The 13122-nt window shown below is 40.3% G+C and overlaps 1 protein-coding gene across 4 annotated transcripts in view; it reads right to left on the bottom strand.

Annotated features, from left to right (window-relative positions):
* The window catches only part of CNTRL (centriolin), an 81235-nt gene extending 76919 nt beyond the window's left edge, over positions 1-4316 (bottom strand). For 3 of the 4 annotated variants that reach the window (XM_057722174.1, XM_057722176.1, XM_057722181.1), the window contains exon 1: positions 4157-4296. The gene's annotated coding sequence lies outside the window, so the exon portion shown is untranslated. Of the gene's footprint in view, positions 1-4156 lie in introns of all 4 variants that reach the window. The other variant, XM_057722175.1, reaches the window with a different exon arrangement.
* Between the last annotated feature and the right edge of the window lie 8806 nt (positions 4317-13122).

Below are 13122 nucleotides of genomic sequence, written 5' to 3' on the forward strand. Positions count from 1 at the left end.
CACCCCCTGCAATGGAAGCGCCGAGTCTTAACCACTGGACTGCCAGGGAAGTCTAAGAAAACTTCTTAATACCATATAAATTGGTATTAGAAAGAGATATTATAATGCTTAGATGTGTGAACATCTTCCTATATAATAAATACACCTTCCTAGGTATATACATCAGCATTATTACACAGGCTGGGATTTTAAAGAAACTTGTTTTTTAAACGGTTGGAACTCATACAACATATGTAAAGGAGAGCTGCCATTAATATATCGAATCAATTAATCAACATTTAATAGATGTTAATACCTTTCAATTACTATGTAGTCATTCTAGGAATGCTGATCTTGCCCAAAACATTTCTGGAATTCCTCTTTGGGTCCCGCTTTCAGAATTAATTTATAAGTCTCACAAGAAAACTAGATCCATCACTTCAACTATACTTTGTTTTTATTTTCCCAGTTTGATTATTAACTTTACCATGTGCCAAATACTGTGATAAGCTCTTACATGTATCATCACATTAGAAGGATTAAACACAACAACTCGAAGAAATAGGTGTTATCTCCCATTTTAAAGATTAAGAGGTTAAATAATTTGTTCAAAGTCCCATAACTAACTGGTTAAGCCAACACTTGAATCCTGACCTGATTCCAAAGCCCATGACTTCATTACCAAGTCATACTGCTGACTGAGTTTTCTGGAGGCCAGATCATATTCGATTCACTTCGCAGGGGGTAGGATAGTGCCTTACACGAAAAAGATCATAAACAAGTGCCTCTAAATGACCCTGATTAATGGGTGACATAGACTATAAAAACTATTCCTGAAGTAAAAACAGAACATTTAATGCAACAATAGCATCACTGAACTCATGATCTAGCTTCTTAAGGTGACTAGCTTGAAGGTAACAAAAAGCTGTTAAAATTTTTAAAAAGGGATTATTATTTCACAGGTATACAGTTCAACACGGCCAAGTGCCTTGTTCCAATAGCCTAGGTCACTTTAAACTGCAAATCTATGTCTTCACTTTCTCTCTCATTTTTCTCATGTCAAATCACATAGCTCAGAAAAGCTTCCCCCCAGCTCACATAACTGCTATTTATGCCATAGCCACAAAGTTTTTGGTCCTAATTTCAGAATGTGATAAACAGTTTTTGTCTCACCATTCTGCCAAGGCAAAAAGTCTCTTAGTAATACTCCTCATTCTGTGTTAAGTTTCTAAATAATAATATACCCAAGCTTGAGAAGAGCTAAGAGGCATGTGCTTTAACAGTACAATTTTATTCATTCCTGAATTAAATATAGTTTTCATAAAAGCAAGAGATTTAAAAAACAAAAGAGGAGAGGTACAGGGCCCAGTTCCCACTTCATTATGTCTTTCTCTATCCCACAGCATGACAGAAAATTATAAAATTAGAATGATAGAAAAAAAGAATGATAGTGTGCTACATGCTAGAGATATGATTTACATATCTTTTTAGTTTCTTGGTTTAAAAAACACACATCCTATATTTTTATGCAACGCAATTATTTTGTACCCTGCACCTTAGTCTTATCTCTAAATTCTTAAAATACTGAACCATCCTGAATTCCTCTCAGAACATCCTAATGACCAAGAGTCTTTGGGTCTCACTAGAATATCATGAAGTCCTTTGTTACCTCACCTGATTAGAAAAACTCTGCCTTACTCACTTATAGAGTTAAAGAAATATATGAGAATGGATTCCAGAAATTGAAATCAATTCCTTCCTTTTAATGAATTGTAACCTGAAAGATTAAATGATGGTTCCAAAGTCACAGTGCATTCCCAGATCCTCTCATGGATTGCCATAGCTCCTGTAAAGCCTGGACATATGATCTCATAGAATAGTTAACAGTGAAATGGGCTTAGGGATTTACTGTGCTTGAGAAAGACCAGCATCATTTCAGAGACTACCACCTGGTGGTAGTAAAACCTTGAACCGCAATTTTAAGAGAGATAGGCATGTTGTTTGACCTAGGCTGTAGTTTGCAATCATATAAACAAAGACCAAGCAATAGAAAAGAGAAGACAGAGCTGAGAGGTAGGACCAGACTGTGTGAAGGGGCAGGATAAAGAAAAAACAAAACAAGCAAAACAAGTCCAGAGCTGGAGACACATTTTGAAGGCCCAGAAGGTAGTCTGCAGAGTAATAGAAAGCCATTGGAATGATGTGATCATTAGAACATATGACCAGGCATCCTGTCATTCTCAGACTCAGATACTTGCCTTTATCTAACAATCCCCTCCATCACAGCTTAGTAGAGACTTCCACCTCCACCTCTACCTCTATCCAGCCTTTTCTAACATTCCTAACTTTCTATCTTCTTCTCTGATCTTTTCCAAATGAGGCAGACTTCAATAATCCCCAAAACTTTCATCTCTCTTCCCAGCCACTCCAATATGCAAATATGCATCCCCATTTCTTGACCTCCATATCCCTCAGCCCTTTAATCACATCTCAGTACTTCACGTACAACTCAACTTCATCCCATATCCTCTGACCCATCTAAACTCTTACTCTCTAACTAGTCCTTTCAAACATCCTGACTCTTATTCCCTTCCAATGGCAATTCTCCCATCCTGTGCTCGTCAACCTTTACCACCCATCCTTCCTCCCAATCTGATTGCCAAGTTCTCCCACAAATTCTGTTCCAATTCTCCCACAAATTCTCCTCCATTTCCCTATAGTTCTTTCCAGTACCCTGCCTCAACACTTCTATATCCATCTTCATTTCCCAAACTGCTCATCACAGCAAATATTCTAACATCCAAATCCAATCCAATACTCTGACTTCTAACTATCCCCTCCTCAAACAAAATACTCAAACCTCCACCCATTCCTCTTCATCTCAACCCAACTGCCTATCTACTTGCCTCTTCCTTCCAACACCCTGACATCTGTGTCTCTCTGCATGCTATTAACATCCTGAACTCTCCTCTCACATCTCTCTCCATTCTACTTAGGTACCCAAAAAACCAAGATCCCCATCCCTTTCCATTATTTTATTTATTCAGTCATTCAATTTTATTCAACTTTTATACACCAAAAACTGTACTAGGCTCTAAGAATACAGGGCTGAGAAGGCAGGGTTTCTACACGCAAGACACACAACAGGATTAGGTCTCTGCACCAAATAGCATCCTTTACAACATCTTACCATTAGAATTAAATGATTATTTGCGAAACGATTTGATTATTGCTTGTTCCTCCTTCTAGAGTTTACGCTACAGTAGGGACTCTATTGTTTGGTGCACAATAAATATTTGTTGAATGAGTGAAGAAAGGACTGTGCTAAGCACTCTAAAGACACTACCAAGTTTAAATTCTCACAGATGGTTTGTAAGATCAGAATTATTAACCTCATTTATAAGTGACCAGGTATCATTAACAATTAAGAGCTTGGACTCTGGAACTAAGCAGCCTGAGTTCAAATGCTAATTTTCCACTTTCTGTGTGACATAAGGCAGATTAACCTCTCTGATCCACAATTACATCGATTTTAAAATGGGGATAAAAACCTCCTACGAGTTATTTTAAATTCTAAATCAGTTAATGCAAAGGACTAAAGGACTTAGAACTGAATCTGGCACATAGTGTACACTCAAAAGTAATTAGCGATTATTTTCACAAACGAGAAAATATTTGCTCAGGAAGGTTAAGGACCACGCCCAAATCTCGGAGCCGGTAAGTAGCACAGGTGGCAGAATCAAGGCCTGAAGCCAAGTTCTGACTTCAAAATGCACCTGCCCCTTAACCATTATACAACGAAGTATTTGCTCTCCCCCCCCCCCCAAATATTTCTTCCCAATATCCTAGCTCTCATTTTTCTCCGTGTACTGTATTCCGCCCGATCAGGATACCCAAAGCATCCTGTGCCCCTGTCATGGCCCGCAGACACCCGGCACACCTCCTCCCTCCTTCGCTGGGTGACTGGACCGCACCTTTCTCCGCGCCGCACCCTTCTCCGCGCCGCACCCCCGCCCCGACCTCCTCACTTCTCATCCAAACCTCCCTCCATCCTCCTCCTCCCCACGCCCGTTCCGGGCCCTCCCCTCCTTCCCATCCAATCCCAATTCTCAGGCACACGCCCCCGCCCCGACTCCATCCCACGCTCGGTCCAGGCCTCCCCGCCTCCTCCGCTCACCCCCACCGCTCCTTCCGGACGCCGGAGACGGCCTCGACCAGGGCCACTCACCACGAAGGAGCCGGGCCGAGCGAGCCCCGGGACGAGGCCGGGCGGAGAGGAGCCGGTCGTCCCCCTCACGCGCCCAGCGCCACGGCGGCCATTTTGTTGTGTTGTGCCGGTTGCCGAGGGGGCATTGCGCGCGACGTGGGTGGGGCCTGACGCGGCCACGCCCTCCCCGGGGCCGGAAACCGGGGCTGGGCGTCCCGCCTATTAGAGGGCCAGGGCCGCGGGCGCGCGAAGGCTCGCGGGAGCTCGCGCGAGGCGAGATTTCCTGCGGCGGCTGGCAAGCGGCCAGCTCTTTTCTCTGAGGCGAAGCGGCAGACGCTTCGCGCCCAGGCCTCGGCACGCTCCGTGTGGGCTGGGCCTCAAGATAACCTGAGGGACCGATGTAGCGCTTGTCGCCAGGCTCCCGCACTTCCAATGCTGGGCGTGTGGGCTTGAACTAGAGTGCCTCTCAGCACGCTCCTCCCTCGCACGGCCCATTTCTGAGGCGAATTCTCTTCTTCAGGGGCCAGGCAGGCCAGACGTGACTGAACCGCTGAGGGAATGCAGTTGGGCTCCATCTGCACCCGAGGTTAAGGGAGTGAGAGCAGCTTGGGCGTCCTGGCAGGGAAGAGGCTTCTGGTTGTGACAGGGAGGCCAACGGAAGGAGCAGTTGAAGAAACTTCGGTTGGGGCTTGCCTGAAAGGGCTGCATTTCACCACATATATTCAACAGACAGTTTAAGAGAGTTTAGCACACACTGTGCTGGATGCCAGGGAAATACAGTGAATTCTTTTAAAAAACGTTGTCTCTGAAGATACCAGTTCCTCCACGCCAGCCTCCCGTTTCCAAGCTGGTACCCTGGACAGTGTCACCATCAGAGGTCGCACCAGCTCCAGAAATCGCTAAGGCAGGCACTACCTCCCCTTTGCCGTAATTCTCCAATCTTAACAGCTTGCTTGCTGGAAAGACCCCCGTCCTAGCACAGTTCACTTCATTATGACCTCCAGTTCCTTGTTCTTACCGTTGTCTCACAGTCAGTTCCTTGATCAGAGAGTTCATGGCCCATCTGTGTAACACTATTTTAGGAATTTCCTCTATCTGTGCCTGTTTCCTCATCTATGAACTGGGATAATCCTACCTACTTCCCCCAGTTATCCTGATAATTATAAAAGTTAATGCATGTGAAATAACAGTTCTAAGTTCTCACATGCCCTATAATATGTTCTCAATATATTTTAGTTATTTTAACATTAGGCAAAGGTCTCCCAGAAGAAGTGACACCTCATCCTAAGTCCTGGAAGAAGCAAAGAACTTAGTTCAAGGAGTATGGGAGTGGGAAAGAATTTGCTTGGCAAAGGGAACAACTTCTGCAAACCCCAGGAGGAGAGGGGAAAAAGAGCTTGGCAGGGAGCTGGACGTTAAGTAAATCAGGATGCAGCCAACAATCTGCAGTGTGAAAGCTAAAGCAGAAAGAAGGACCTTATTATAAACCATATTAGGCACCTGTAATTCTTCCTAAAGGCAGAGATGGATTCAGAAATAGGAAGTTCAGGTGGCTTCCAATAGGGGGCGCCATTCACATTCACATTTATGTGAATGATGGCTTCCCCCTTCCCCACTATTTATGCAACACAGAAGGAGGCCCTTGGAGTAGTAGAAAAGTCAAAATTCATTAAAAGCTCCACATTTTATTTTATTTTTTAAAATTAAGTTATGTATTTACTTTTATTTATTGTCTGCATTGGGTCTTCGTTGCTGCACGTGGGCTTTCTGTAGTTGGGAGGGGCTACTCTTCATTTCAGTGTGCAGATTTCTTATTGCTGTGGCTTCTCTTGTTGTGGAGCACAGGCACTAGGCACACGTGGCTTCAACAGTTGCAGTGCGTGGGCTCAGTAGTTGTGGTGCATGGGCTCAGTTGCTCCACAGCATGTGGGATCTTCCCCAACCCGTGTCCCCTGCATTGGCAGGCAGATTTTTAACCACTGCACCACCAGGGAAGCCCCCAAAGCTCCCCCATTTTAAATTGAGAGGAAGATGTATCTTTTTTTTTAAAAAAAATCTAAGTTCAGATGATATTTATTAGTTTGGAATGTATACATTGCTGAATTTCAGTTCTATTATTTTCTGTTTTTTGTTTTGACACTCATTTCTTTTTCTCTTTTCCAACAGAGGATTGGATTTATTGTGTCACCTCACTGCTATGCCCCTCAAAGTCTGTAATCATATTCACGTGGGAGCCATTATCAACCCATGGTATTCTGGTGTAGTTCATTATCAATCTGATACGTAACTGTCAAAAATATACACAAAATCCAGAGGATGGTGCGAAACACTTATTTTTCCCTTGAGTAGTCTCTCAGTCCCTATCCAGTTAACCGTGGGGGGGTACTCGCCAGTCCCTTCTTGGCCAGTTTTCCTCCTTCATCCAGACCCTCTGCTGGTGTCCAGCATGATGAAGGCCTTGGATAGACCTCAGGTCTTAGAGCTGTCAAAGGTGAGACCTTTCTTTAGCTAATTTGAATATTAACTGCCTCTCTTAGCATGCTAAGAAACCTTTCTCCCCAAAGCAGGAGTGAGGACAGGAAAGAAGTGAGGGCAACTCTTTGATTCCACACTAATTTGTATTTATCTGATAATATGAAGTTGTTACTCTTCTGAGTTGCATTTACAATGTAAATAGTAACCATAGCAGAGTGACCTAGCTATCCCTAGTTCTTTTTCTCCAAATGATAGCAAAGCCGTTCTGTTTGTTTTAACTTGCATCATGTTTCACAATCCAGTTTAATCATTTTGCAAATTTGCTTCAGAGGAGAATCAGACTAAGTTGTCATGCAGCTTCCTGACAGGAAATATGTCTTATATTTCATATGGTACCCAGTAGAAATCCTTCAACCTTGAAGCTTCGTAATATCATTTAATATTAATGGAATTTCCTCTTATTTATCAGAATAATTTCTTGGAAAATAACAAGATAGTACAAAGCTGGAATTTAGTAATCAGAGACAGGGCCACTAAGACCTTGAGTAATTCATGAACTAAAAAGCTAAGATCACGTGAATCCCCAGGAATAACAGTGTCACAAACCAAAGTATTTATAGTCTGTATAAAACTTTCCCAGATTCTTTTCAGCATATTTATGGAATGTAAGAACTGTAGAGAATCTCTGGTTCTGTTATATCACCTAGCTAAACTCCTTCAATTTACAGTTTGCATTATTTTTCAGTCCTAAAATATAAAGTTACTTTCTTCCATAGAAATGGTCAGGCTCTAGTGTTTAGTTGGATGAGGGCTTCTTAGAAAGACCATGGCCTCAGCTTGAAAGCTAAGGTAGGGCTTGAAGGCATTAACAGCTGGAGGCTGTCAGCTAATATGCCCCTTGCAACTGATGGCAAGTTCTTTAATCAAGGGAAACCTGAGCAGCCCGTCTCCATGGTTGCCACACTGCTTTGACCACCAAAGACACCATTCTTTTGCCAAAGTACATGAGGTATATGCTGAGGGTGTAAGTGCCTGATGGCCAGGGTGCTTTTGTTGTACTGAGGGAGGAGTCTCCTGAACCAGGAGATCCTGGCCCTTGTCATTGCTTGTTTTGTTTTTTTCCTTTTCCAGTTTTACAAAATATAATTGACTCTCTTGTCATTAATGCTAATAACCACTGAACCCAATCAAAACCATACTACTGAGGTCTTGTCTCTCAATGCCCCCATGGAGTTTTAAGCATTTTTAGCCAGGCTGTTATTAGGGTTTCCTTGGACTCAAGCATATGTCTACTGAAACTGAGCCCAAGGAAAGTCAGAATGGCAGACAATGAGCTATTATCAGAATCATCTTCCCAGCTCCATGTAGCTCAATGCAGGAGCTTGAATTCCTCTCTCTCCTATAATGATTTCTGAAGACCTCCTTAGTAATTAGGTCTTTGGTGGTTTTCACTTAAGGTGACACTTAGGTTCCATCTGGTACCTTGAAAGCGTAAAGTGAGAGAGACCAAAGTGAATCTTTAGGAAATGGTCCCTTACCATTCCCCTATAATCCTTTCCACTTATAGAATATTGGAAGTAGTGTCTCCTCTTTCATTTGTGATTTTAGCAATTTGAGTCCTCTCTCTTTTCATAAAGGGCTTAACTAAAGCTTTGTTAATTTTGTTGATCTTTTCAAAGAACCAACTTTTGGTTAGGTTGATTTTCTCTGTTGTTTTTCTTGTCTTTAGTTCATGAATTTCTACTGTAATCGTTATTATTTATTTCCTTCTGCTTGCTTTGTACTTAGTTTGCTCTTCTCACTGTCTTAAAGTGGAGATTAGGTTGCTGATCTGAGATCTGTAAATGCAGGTATTTATAGCAAAAAATTTTCTGCTAAGTGCTGCTTTAGCTGTATTCCATATGTTTTGATATGTTGTGTTTTCATTGTCAGTCATCTAAAACTATTTGCTAATTTCCCTGTGATTTCTTCTTTGACCCATTGGTTACTTAGGAATGTATTGTTAAATTTCCACAGATTTGGAAATTCCCCAAATTTCTTTTGTCATTAATGTTTAATTTTGCTGCATTGTGATCAGAGAAATGTGTGATTTCAATCCATTTAAACTAATTGAGGCTTGTTTTATAGCCTAGCATATGATCTATTCTAGAGAATGTTTCATTTGCACTTGAGAAAAATATGTATTCTGCTCTCATTGGGTAGAGTTTTCTACAGATGTCCACTAGGTCTAGTTGATTTATGGTGTTGTTCTAGTCTTCTGTTTCCTTGTTGATCTTCTGCATAGCTGTTCTAGCCATATTTGAAACTATTATTGTTGAATTTTCTGTTTCTCCCTTCAGTTGTCCATTTTTGCTTCACATATTTTGGGTCTCTGGTGGTAGGTATATGTATGTTTATAATTATTATATCTTCCTGATGGATTGACCCTTATATTAGTATATATGTAAAAATCCCTCTTTATCTCTAGTAACATTTTTTAATTTCAGTCTGTTTTGTCTGACATAGTATAGCCAATCCAGTTTTCTTGTAGTTGCTGTTTGCATGATATATGCATATATTTTCCCATTCTTTTACTTTCAACCTATTTTTATCTTTGAACCAAAAGTGTATATCCTGTAGATAGCATGTAGTTGGAACTTGTTTTTTTTTTTAATCCAGCCTGTCTCTAGCTTTTGATTGTACAATTTATAACACATTTAATGTTATAATTGATATACCTCAATTTATAGTTGCCATTTTATTTTTTGGTTTTTATATGTTTCATGTATTTTTTTTTCTCTATTCCTCCTTCAGCTTTCTTTTACTTTGAATATTTTCTAGTGTTAGCATTTTAATTAACTCTTTTTTTAAATTTTTTATTTATTTATTTTTATTTATTGGCTGCATTGGGTATTTGTTGCTGCGTGGGCTTTCTCTGGTTGCAGAGAGCAGGGGCTACTCTTCATTGCAGTGTGCAGGCTTCTCATTGTGGTGGCTTCTCTTGTTGCAGAGCACAGGCTCTAGGTGCATGGGCTTCAGTAGTTGTGGCACATAGGCTCAATAGTTGTGGCTCACTGGCTTAGTTGCTCCACGGCATGTGAGATCTTCCCAGACGAGGGATTGAACTCTTGTCCCCTGCATTGGCAGGCAGATTCTTAACCACTGTGCCATCAGGGAAGCCCTAATTAACCCTTTTTTAAAAACTTATTATAATGGTTGCTCTATGGCTTACCATATACACCTTAACTTATCCATATTTATACTAATTCCAGTGAAACATAGAAATGTCACCCATGGAAATAGCTTTATTTCCTCTTTCCCCTTTTTTGTGCTATTATTGTTATACTTACTACCTGCATATGTGTTGCAAACACACCAGTGCTTTGTTACAATTATTACCTTATATAATTTAAGTTTATTAAAGAAGCTGATGGAAGAAAGGAGAGCAAGTAAATATTTGTAGAGTATATTGTTTACTTTCCATTTAGATTTGATTTTTCTGTAAAAAGTCCTCATCACTCTTGAAATGCATTATTTAATTTTCTTTTACATGGTATTTATTTATTATTTCATTTATCATATATACAGGAGAGGCTATAAAATATATACTATAGATTAAGGAATAATAACATAATGAATACATGCATATCTACCACCCAGGTTAAGAAACAGATGCCCTATATGTTCCTCCAGTGTACCCATCCCCTATACCATTTCCCACCCTCTTTCCCAAAGGAGAATGACTTTTATATTATTAATTCTGACTTTTATTTTAATAATTTCCTTGCTTTTCTCTATAGTTTTCCAAGTATATATTTATCCTTAATTAATATAGTGTTTAGTTTTGAACAACTGAGTAGAAAGCTAAACCTAGCTACTTAAGGAAGGGCCAAGATTGCCATTGTTAGGATCCCTGGAGGAGATAGGTGAGTAGTTTCTGGATCACAACCTGCTTTTATCTACTGAGAGTGTACAAGAGCCGCTTCTGAAGGTGTCAGTGTACACGGTCATGTGGTGAGTAAGCATAGAAATCACTGCAGTTGGGTGTCTGGTAGGAGGTAGTGCACATCAGGAACAAAGAGCCAGAATTTCATCAGAACATGATTACAAAAAGCCAAATACAAATAAGAATCTAGGTCAGGCTCATGTGGGCATTCTGACTTCAAGTTGGAAAGATGATATAAGAGCAGCATGAATCTGGGTCCCTTGAGTCTCAACTGCTCCAAGTGTTTGGATTTTCCTGTAAATCTTGTGCCCAGGTGTCATCAAGGATTTTCCCTTCATTATCCCATTGAGAAATCCTTTAGCCTCCCTCTTGCACTGGGTCTCCTATTACGGGTATCTGGTATCTTTATTTTCTTGGTTTATTCTCTTATTCTGGTAGAGCACATTCTCTGGTGGCACATTGACATGGGGTATATAGGAGGAAAAAAAATTTTTTTAATTTTGCATTTTTGAAAATGTCTTTATTCTACTCTTACAGTTGATGGATTGTTTGGTTGAATATGGAATTCTACATTAGAAATAATTTTCTTTTAGAACTTTAAAAATATAACTTCATTGTCTTCTTACTTCTCATATAGCTGTTGAAAAGCCCAAACCATTCTCCATTCAAACTCCTAATCCTTTCAACTCCTACTCCTATATATGTCACCTCTCTTCTTCTCTCTTTCTCTGGAAGATAGTAGGATCTATTTTTTTGGTCCTTAGTGTCTCAAAAGTTTCAAATGATGTGCCTTGGTATCAATATATTTTCATCTTTCTGCTTGGCACTTGGAAGATTCTTCCAATCTAACAACTCACATCCTTCAGTTCTGAAAATTTTTCTTATTTCATTGATGAAAGTTCCTCCATTCTTCTCTGTTCTCTCTTTCTGGATCTCCCATTATTCAACTGCTAGACCTCCTGGCCTTGTCCTCTAATCATCTTATCCTTGTTTCTCCTACTTACCATCCCTTTGTCTTTTTGCTTTAATTTTTTGAAGATTTACTCTAGTTTATCTTCCAAAGTTTTTTATTTATACTGTCATGTTTTTAATATCCAAGAGCTCGTTTTGTTCTCTGAATGTTCCTTTTAATGGTATCCTTTTCTTGCTTCATGGATGCAATATATCTTTACAAGAATATTACATTTTGTTTATTTGTTTTGTGGGAAAGGGGAGTAGTCTTCTTCATTTTTACATTTCCTCCAAGTTTTTTTCTTCCCTGAATATTTGGTCCTTTTACGTTAGAGGCTTTTTTCAGATGTCTGACATTTCTTTGATGTTTGCTCTGTTATGGGGGAGGAGAGCTTTAGAAGTTTAGTTTGGGATGTATTAAGTTTAAGATGCTAATTAGATATTCAAGTGGAAGTTTTGAGTAAGGCAGTTAGGAGAGAGCTCCAGGGAATGAAATTTAGGTGTGTTGGTGTATAGAGATTGTATTCAAATTCATACAATTAGATGAGATTGTCTATGAGTAAGTGTATGTAGAAAAAGATAGAAAGAAGGTTTGAACCCTGGAGTATGCCAACATTTAGAGGGAGAGGTTCCCATTGGAGATATAAATTTGGGAGTCATCATTAAAGAGATGGTGTTTGAGGTAATGACTTTCTTCCTTATGAGGGAAACTGAGGAAATTACAGTTTGCGATGGTAACTTAAAAAATAGTGAAATAGCTCAAGCAAAGAGCCTGCTGAATTCTGCATCTTTGATAGGAACACAAGTAAGTACTTTCCTCATTCTCCCTTTAAATGCTAAACCGTACAGCAATCCACTGATTCTTAACCAAGGACCATTTTGCCCTGCCCGCCACCCCCCTCCCCCCAGGGGACATTGGCAATGTCAGGGACATTTTGTTTTCATGACTGGGAGGTTCTACTGACACCTAATGGGTGGAGGCCAGGCATGCTGCTAAGTAGCCTACAGTGCACAGGGCAACCACCCAAAACATTATTCAGCCCCAAATGTCAGTAGTGCTATGGTTGAGGAACCTTGAAATAACCTCAGTTGTACAATTTTTTGCTCCCATTTGTCACAAGGCAGAGGGAGGAGGGAAATCTCTAAAAGTTTCACTATTAGGGAATGTCAAATGTCTGTGGCCTGTTTAAGTTACATAGTACTGCTAATAGTGTGAAATTTGACCAGACACTCTTTTGGCTCCAACTCTTTGTCACTGTGTTTGTTCCTTCTTAGTGGTAATTTAAGTCCATGCATGGGACTGGGTTCAAAACAAGAAACACAAATTGTCTTCTTGTGGCCAAAATTTTGAAGCTTGTGTGAGAAGAGTTGGCATGTTAAATATGACCTTGAAATAAAATGTTTTTCCCTTCAGATGGCTTCAGTTATTAAGACAATTGGCCCAAAATTAAACACGGCTACAATCACTCTCACCAGAGATGAGAGTGTTCCTGACACTCTTGATGTGAAAATGTTCTGGACTGAATTGATGCCAGGCTTATCAGTTGCACCAGCTGCAATCTAAAGATCCTTTTACATTAAATTA

Source organism: Hippopotamus amphibius, chromosome 2 (assembly GCF_030028045.1).
Source record: "Hippopotamus amphibius kiboko isolate mHipAmp2 chromosome 2, mHipAmp2.hap2, whole genome shotgun sequence".
Taxonomy (NCBI): domain Eukaryota; kingdom Metazoa; phylum Chordata; class Mammalia; order Artiodactyla; family Hippopotamidae; genus Hippopotamus; species Hippopotamus amphibius.